Source organism: Staurois parvus, unplaced genomic scaffold (assembly GCF_062004578.1).
Source record: "Staurois parvus isolate SC_StPar_1 unplaced genomic scaffold, SC_StPar_1.0 ptg000159l, whole genome shotgun sequence".
Lineage (NCBI taxonomy): Eukaryota > Metazoa > Chordata > Amphibia > Anura > Ranidae > Staurois > Staurois parvus.
This window is the reverse complement of record NW_028317955.1, coordinates 2,689,985-2,698,523: the sequence shown is the minus strand read 5'-3', so window position 1 is coordinate 2,698,523 and position 8,539 is coordinate 2,689,985. Positions and strand designations below refer to the sequence as shown.

At 54.1% G+C, this 8,539-nt stretch overlaps 1 pseudogene; it reads right to left on the bottom strand.

The window, feature by feature from the left end:
• Nucleotides 1-8,191: 8,191 nt before the first annotated feature.
• LOC149463136 (U2 spliceosomal RNA) lies at nucleotides 8,192-8,284 on the bottom strand (annotated as a pseudogene).
• Nucleotides 8,285-8,539: the final 255 nt, after the last annotated feature.

Below are 8,539 nucleotides of genomic sequence, written 5' to 3'. Positions count from 1 at the left end.
GTGTTACAGGGTATAGGAAAGTGTATGGGGACGCTTGGAGTGTGTATGGGGGATGCATGGGAGTGCGTTATGGGATATAGACAAGTATATGAGAGATTTATAGAGTGTGTTATGGGGGACACATGGAGTGCATTACGGGGTATAGGAGAATGTGTGTGGACGCATGGAGTGTATCATGGAGACTGTACGGTGGACTAATGGACTGGGTTATGGAGAAGGCGTTTAGTGCGCTTTGGGGTATAGGAGAGTGTATGGGGGACATATGGAGTGTGTATGGGGGATGCATGGGAGTGCGTTATGGGGTATAGGACAGTGTATGGGGGATGCATGGAGTGTGTTATGGGGTTTAGGATAGTGTATGGTAGATGTGTGGAGTGTGTTATAGTGTTGAATAGGGGACGCATGGAGTGTGTTATGGGGTATACGAGAGTGTATGGGGGATGCATTGAGTGCGCTACGGGGTATAGGAGAGTTTATGGGGGTTGCATGGAGTGTGTTTGGGGGTATAGGAGAGTGTATGGGGGACACCTGGAGTGCGCTGTGATGTAGAAGAGTGTGTAGGAAACATATGGGGTGTGCTATGGTGTTTATGAAAGGGTATGGGGACACATGGAGAGTGTATGGGGATACATGGGGTGTGCTGTGGGGTATAGGAGAGCATATAAGGACCACAGGGGGACCCATTGGGTGCAGTAGAGAACATGGGGTAGGATGGTTTCCAGGGTTCCCTATGAGCTCCCCATAGTGTAGATGTGGATGTGGGGGTCATTGTGGTGGGTGGTGTGATGGGGGAGGGGAGGGGTGCACAGCACTCCCCATAGGATGGATGAATAGATCCCGGGATTGGTATGGAGTACGATGTATATGGTGAGAGGTAAGGTGTGTATAGATGGGGGGGGGGGGGTACTGGCTCCTCCTCCTCCCCCTAGTCCCCTGTGGGGGGTGTAGACTTGTCTTTGTAGCGGGACGCTCTGAGTGATGACAGTGACCCCCATACATTGCCATGTCTTCTCTCCTCCAATCATAGAGATCCAGCTGTTTGGATTGGAAGGAAATATGGAATCTGGTGACACACCTCATTCTTTTACAGTGGAACTGATCTCAGGAAGAAAAGGTTTTCCATCTTCTACAGCCGTGGTCTCCAAACTGCGGCCCTTTGTCCAGCCCTTGGGGCACTATTCCATCCACTGATGGCAACAAAGGGACATAATTCCCCCTACTGGCACCAATGAAGGGGCGCTTTTCCTCCCAATGAGAGCAGTAATTATGCCCAATGACACCAACGATGGGTCACAATTCCTCCCAATGACACCAACAATGGGTCACAATTCCTCCCAATGACACCAACGAAGCTTCACAGTCCCTCTCAATGACACCAACGATGGGTCACAATTCCTCTCAGTGATACCAACGATGGGTCGCAATTCCTCCCAATGACAACAGTAATGGGGCCCATTGACACCAACGATGGGTCACAATTCCTCCCCATGACACCAAAGACGGTCATAATTCCTCCCAATGACACTCATGATGGGTCACAATTTCTCCCAATGACACTCATGATGGGTCACAATTCCTCCCAATGACACCAACGATGGGTCACAATTCCTCCCAATGACGCCAACGATGGGGCGCAATTCCTCCCAATGACGCCAATGTTGGGTCTCAATTCCTTCCAATGACAACAGTAATGGGGCCCATTGACACCAACGATGGGTCATAATTCCTCCCAATGACACCAAAAACGGTCATAATTCCAGCAGTAATAGGGCCCAATGACACTAATGATGGGTCACAATTCCTCCCAATGACACTCATGGTGGGTCACAATTCCTCCCAATGACTCTAATGATGGGTTACAAATCCTCCCAATGACACTAACGATGGGTCACAATTCCTCCCAATGACACTCACGATGGGTCACAATTCCTCCCAATGACACTCCCGGTGGGTCACAATTCCTCCCAATGACACTCACGATGGGTCACAATTCCTCCCAATGACACTCACGATGGGTCACAATTCCTCCCAATGACACTCACGGTGGGTCACAATTCCTCCCAATGACACTCACGATGGCTCACAATTCCTCCAAATGACACTCACGGTGGGTCACAATTCCTCCCAATGACACGCACGATGGGTCACAATTCCTCCCAATGACACTCACGGTGGGTCACAATTCCTCCCAATGACACTCACGATGGGTCACAATTCCTCCCAATGACACTCACGGTGGGTCACAATTCCTCCCAATGACACTCACGGTGGGTCACAATTCCTCCCAATGACACTCACGATGGGTCACAATTCCTCCCAATGACACTCACGGTGGGTCACAATTCCTCCCAATGACACGCACGATGGGTCACAATTCCTCCCAATGACACTCACTGTGGGTCACAATTCCTTCAATGACACTCACGGTGGGTCACAATTCCTCCCAATGACACTAATGAATGGTCACAATTCCTCCCAATGACACCAATGATGGGTCACAATTCCTCCCAATGACACTCATGATGGGTCACAATTCCTCCCAATGACACTCATGGTGGGTCACAATTCCTCCCAACGACACTCATTTTTTGATTGAAAAGATACTTTTATTACAGAAAGTATAAAAAACAACATGATACTTGTAATCGGGGTACATCTCACCCTATACTGCGACGCAGCGCACCACATAGCAATACAGTTGCAAGCATACGATAAATACATTCAGAAATAAATACATTCGCTCAGCGGTATGATGCCTGACGTGATGTGCGTAGAGGAAGAACCTCCAGACCAACACGTCGTGCATGACGCCGCTTACCCTGAAACCATAGCATCCTAATACACAGTACTTTTCCTAATGTCACAAAATCATGCAAAAACGAAAACCGACTGTTACACTATACAACAAGCATCGGGTGTGTGGGGGGGGGGAGGGGGTAAAAAGGGGGAAAACACAGGCCCGAAGCTTTATTGAAGGGACAAAGACACGCAAGGGGGAGTAGGGGGAAGGGGAAATCTTCAGACGTCCTCTTCCTCCTTAAAGTCCATCAAGGTATAGTCTCTGAGCAGACTGAGGACCAGTCTGCGACAGTCCTCAATGGACATCCTCTCCCGCTGGTGGATGAGGTGCTTTCTGGCGCACCATAAAGCGTCCTTAAAACAACACAGCACCCGCCAGGCGCCGTCAATGTCACCCAGAGAAAAAGTTCCACAGAATAGTCCATTCAACACCCCAAAGTGTGTGATGGCTGACTGTGGTACAAAGTCCTTGAGTTCAGGTTCCAGGGCCCCCAACAGGGCCTGAGCAAAAGAGCACTCCCAGAAAACGTGGTGAGACGTTTCCTCGTGGATGATGCAGAAGGGGCAGTGTCTGTATCTGCTCAGGTTCCTGGCATGCATAAATGTCCTGAGAGGCAACCCCCCCTGGATTGCCATCCATGCCAGGTCTTTGTGCCTGTTGGTGAGAATGTTGGAAGAAACATTCCTCCAGACCACCAGGTGTCTGAAGGCAGGCCTGGAACCGACTCCAAAATGTCACTTGCTCTGATAAGCTTGTAGATGGTCTTTGGTTTCCACAAGTCAGGCTTGACTCCCTGCAGCCCCTGCTCCCTGATGAACTTGAAGGTATCCAAGTAGTACCAAGGAGTGTCCCAGTTGTAGGGGATGGAACTATCCCAAGTGTCCCACCCGAGGGACCTCCAGAGAGGCAACAGGAAGAAGCGTGACATTGCGTTCCCGCCAGAGTCCATAATCCTTTTGGGCAAAGTTCTGCGGATGCAGTTGCAAGCAAAGAACACCCTCAGTTGGGTGGCGATGTCGGGCACGCCCTTACCGCCCTTGAGGGGTTCCTTGAACATGACTGCCCGCTTCACTCTGTCCATCTTGGAGCCCCAGATGAAGTGAAACGCCGCCCTGGTGATGGCCTTACAGGTGTTGACCCGTGGGGGCCAGGCCTGGGCGAGGTACTGCAACACAGGGAGAATCTCGCTGCGGAGTACCAGTGTCTTCCCTTCGATGGTGAGGTCTCTGAGGCTCCAAAGTCCAAATTTCTGACGCATCTTAGCCAGTCTCTCCTCCCAAGACTTCAGGGCTGCGCCCTCGGCACCAAACCAAACTCCCAAAATTTTCATGAAGTCTGTCTTGATGCCAAAGGGCATGGATGCCGAAGAAGGCAGGAACCACTTTCCGAAGAGCATGACTTCCGACTTCCCGCAGTTGACCTTTGCCCCCGAAGCTTGGCCGAAGTCCTCGCAGGTCTGGACGAGCAGGTCGATGGAGCGCTGGTTGGCACAGAACACCGTCACGTCGTCCATGTAGAGCGAGCACTTCACTTCCCGTCTGTCTGGTCCCGGTGCGGTGATTCCCCCGATCTCTGGATTCCGTCTGATGCATTCGGCGAAGAGCTCTATACAGCAAACAAAAAGCAGAGGTGAGAGAGGGCAGCCTTGTCTGACCCCGGAGAGGACCGGGAAGGGGTCAGTTTTCCAGCCGTTCACCTGCACGGAACTACAAATGTCGTTATACATAATATCCACATACGAACAGAACATTTCCCCAAGACCAAACCTGCGCAGGGCTCTGCACATAAACCCATGGGAGACACGGTCAAAGGCCTTTTCCTGGTCAAGACTGACCAGGGCCGCGTGCACACGGCGGTCTTTGATGTATTGGACCGTGTCCCGGACAAAGCGCTAGGCTGTCCGCAATCCTGCGGCCAGGAATGCCACAAGTCTGATCCGGGTGAATTATCTGTCCGATGACAGCCTTCAGCCTGTTCGCCATGACTTTGGCGAGGATCTTGTAGTCCACGTTCAGGAGAGAAATGGGACGCCAATTTTTCAAGTCACATCTCTCCCCCTTACGCTTGTACAGGATCGTGATCATCCCCTCTCTCAACGAAGGAGGCATCTTGCCCTCCACCACCATCTCCTCGTACAGCTCGAGCAGGTCCGGGCCCACGAGATCCCACAGCGCTACATAGAGCTCCGCTGGGAGACCGTCGTAGCCCGGGGTCCTGCCTCGCCTAAAGGATTTAGCGGCAGAGTGCAGCTCCTCCAACGTCAAGGGGGCGTTGGTGGCCGACAAACCTGCAGGATCAATAGCATTAGAGATACCTGACAAGAACCTGTCGGCTGCTGCCGTGTCTGTTTCTTTGGGGGAGTAGAGGTCGGTGTAGTAGTCGCTGACCACTTCCATCACGGCCTCCTTCCCTTTCTGGAGCGTTCCGGTCTTGTCACGCAGCTCCGACAGGGGTGTGTGTCCTGAGTGGAGTTTCCTGAAAAAGAAAGAGTTACACTTCTCACCTTTCTCTAGATGCTCCACCTTGGCACGGAAGACAATGTGCCTGGATTCTTCCTCAAAGTGCTTTTTCAAGCTCTTCTTGGTGTCCTCCAGGTCTTGCCTCACGTCCCAGCCACAGAGGTGAAGGTCCTGCAGGGATTGCAGCTGACGCTGCAGTCTCCTGAGTTCCCTCCTCCTGGCACACACTTGCTGGCGTCCCCTGGCCTGAAAGAAGCTGCGCAGCTTGACTTTCACGAACTCCCACCAGTCGCTTACCTTGGGAAAGAAAGACTTCTCCTCTCGCCAGGCACCGTAGATTTCCCTGAGCTCCGCTAGCAGTTCCTCGTCGTCCAGCAGGGTGCAATTCAGCTTCCAGGAGCCTGGGCCCGGGGCAAAGCCCTCTCCCAGGTCACCCCGAAAGTGAATGGCCCTGTGGTCAGAGAAAAAGCAGGGAACCATGGAGAACCCGCGGTGCCTGACTGCCCTAGAGGTGAGCACAAAGTCAATCCTGGAACGCACAGACCCGTCGGGGCGGCTCCATGAGTAGTTCACGGAACCGCGCCCCACGGATCCCACGGCGTCCTGCAGGGAAGCCTCCGCAATCACCTCCCGGAGCAGCTTCGAGGTGGCGTCGAGTTTCGCGTACATGCTGGAGCTGCGCCCATCCTCCTATCGGACAGTTAAAATCACCGCCGATTACTACTGTTCTCGTTGTGACGAGTTGCGTCCGCAGGGTTTGGAAAAGCTCCAGCCGCGCGTTCTTCTCCGGGGAGGCGTACACGTTGATGAGCCTAACGGGCTCCCCCGCCCATGAGCCGTCTATGACCAAAAGGCGGCCACAGACGAGCTCTTGGACGGAGTCAACAGTGAAACGACCTCCTCTGATAAGAACCGCTACCCCTGCAGACTTGCAATCGCCACCCCCAGACCAGTAGGAGGGACCGTGGGTCCACTGGGAGGACAAATGAGTGTACCTCCTCAGAGGGGGAAGGGCGCACTCCTGAAGCATGTAGACATCACTCTGCTGTGTGGAAAGAAAGGTCAGCACAGTCTGCCTCCTAGACACATCCTTGATGCTCCTCACATTAATGGAAAAGATAGAGATCTCAGCCATCATGGGAAAGAGATGAAGGGGTTAGTCGGCAGGGGCTGTGCTTACCTCCCCTGGAGAGGGGGGGCGACCTCTGTGACCTCTGCAGCCTGACCAATGTCCTGGCTCAGACCGATCTGGTTGAGGACCTCGTTGAGGACCTCATCGAAGTCGTTGGAGAGATCTGGTTCCGACCTGGTCAGAGCCATTTCTTCTTCCACCTCCTCCTCCTCCAGCGTGTCGAGGTCCTCCCCGACGGGGTCGGGACCTGCGACATTCTGGAGGACGGCAGGCCGTTTGGTGGCGGTGGAGGCGTCCTCCGCCGCCGGGCTGGCCTGCTCCTTCTTCCGCTTCCTGTACCCCGCCGCAGAGCTGCTGACGGTGGTGGCAGGGTGAAGGGGCGGGAAATCCTCCTGTGAGGACAGGTCGGGGGGGTGGAACTGGGCCCGGGAGGGGTGGGGCAGGGGGGCAAAGGGCAGGAGGGCAAGGGGTAGGGGGGGCAGGAGGGGCAGGGGGGGCAGGAGGGCCAGGGGCGGGGGGGGCAGGGGGACCAGGGTCAGGGGGGGCGGCCTCCGGCACCGGAGGGGTAGGGGGGGCTGGGGTGGGGGGAGGGGGGTTCCTCTTACCTGGGTCCTTCTGAGGCTTCTGTGGCGCTGGTTTGGCAGCAGGGCCCTTACTCAGGGCCCCAGCATACGTCCTGCTTCTCTCTGGGCAGTCCCTGTAGACGTGCTCTGACCGTCCACAGAGGTTGCAGGTTTTGGACCTCGGGCAATCCTTGGTCTCGTGACCTGCAGACTGGCAGAATCTACATGGAAGCACATGGCAATCCTTACCCTCGTGCCCCGGCTGTCCGCACCTGCGGCATGACTGGGGTTGATCCGGGTAATGTAGGAGTCCTGCTGACGCTCCCAGGGAGAAGCACTGTTGCAGGTGTTGGAGATCTCCAGCGGGACGATCTCTCAGCAATCTGCAAAACACAGCCCACTTACCTGTCCAGAAGCCATTGGCGTCTAGTATCCGGACTGAGTCCTTCAACACGACGCAGAACCTCTGGAGATAGGTGGCAATATCTCTTCCGGGGACGTGAGGGTTCCTCATGGACACTGTTATCCGCCTTTCGTCCCTTTGAATGGGAGAATTCGCAATAGACTTGCAGAAAAGGGAATCGGGCCCAGAGGTCTTCACCGTCTCCCAGTACCTTCTGCAGACCTGTAACGATACAAAAGTTACGAAGAAGATACCTTTCATGAAGGACTGCACCGACAGGGTCTCTGCCTTGCTGAATCCTTGTTCCAGGATCATCTTCTTGCCAAAGACTTCCGGGGTCATGTCCGGGACTCTGCCTTCCACTTCTTTCAGTCGCAGCACGACTGTCTGCTTCATCCAGGGCTCCAGGGGGGGGAGACCATCTGCAGGGCCGGAGCGTTCTGAGGTGGAGGTGGAGGCGGAGGGGGCTTCTCCCGAAGTCTTGGCTGGGGCGGCGGCGGCGGTCAGCGGCTTCTTGGCGGTTTGCTTATTCTTCCCCATCTTGTCGCAGAGGAGTTCTCAGGAGGGCTTCCAAGAGGTCTTCAGCGGATTCCTTCTCCTTCTTCTTCCTCGGCGGCTTCACTCTTGCTTAGCCTTTGAAAAGGCTATTGAGCGTCTACTGCCCGGAGGTAGTAACGCAGAGTGAACAAGGGGGGGGAAGATCACAAACTCGTTCTGTGTGGGGGCTAAGCCTCAAACCCAATAGCAGCAAGCAGGTGAAGCCGAATTTAATCGACGATCCTACCAGGCCGAGTAGAGGGTACCCCACACAGACCAAATGGCTGGGATAGATACAAGTGGTTCTCAACGTCCTAGCTGGAAGCAGGGACACCCCTAAAGGCAAGGTCGATACTACACTTGATCTTAGCCAAAAGGCCGAGAAGCGATGATGATTGGTCACAATTCCTCCCAATGACACTCATGATGGGTCACAATTCCTCCCAATGACACTCATGGTGGGTCACAATTCCTCCCAATGACACTCATGGTGGGTCACAATTCCTCCCAATGACACTCATGATGGGTCACAATTCCTCCCAATGACACTCATGGTGGGTCACAATTCCTCCCAATGACACTCATGTTGGGTCACAATTCCTCCCACTGTCACCAATGATGAGGTGCTATTTCTTTCTCTGACAA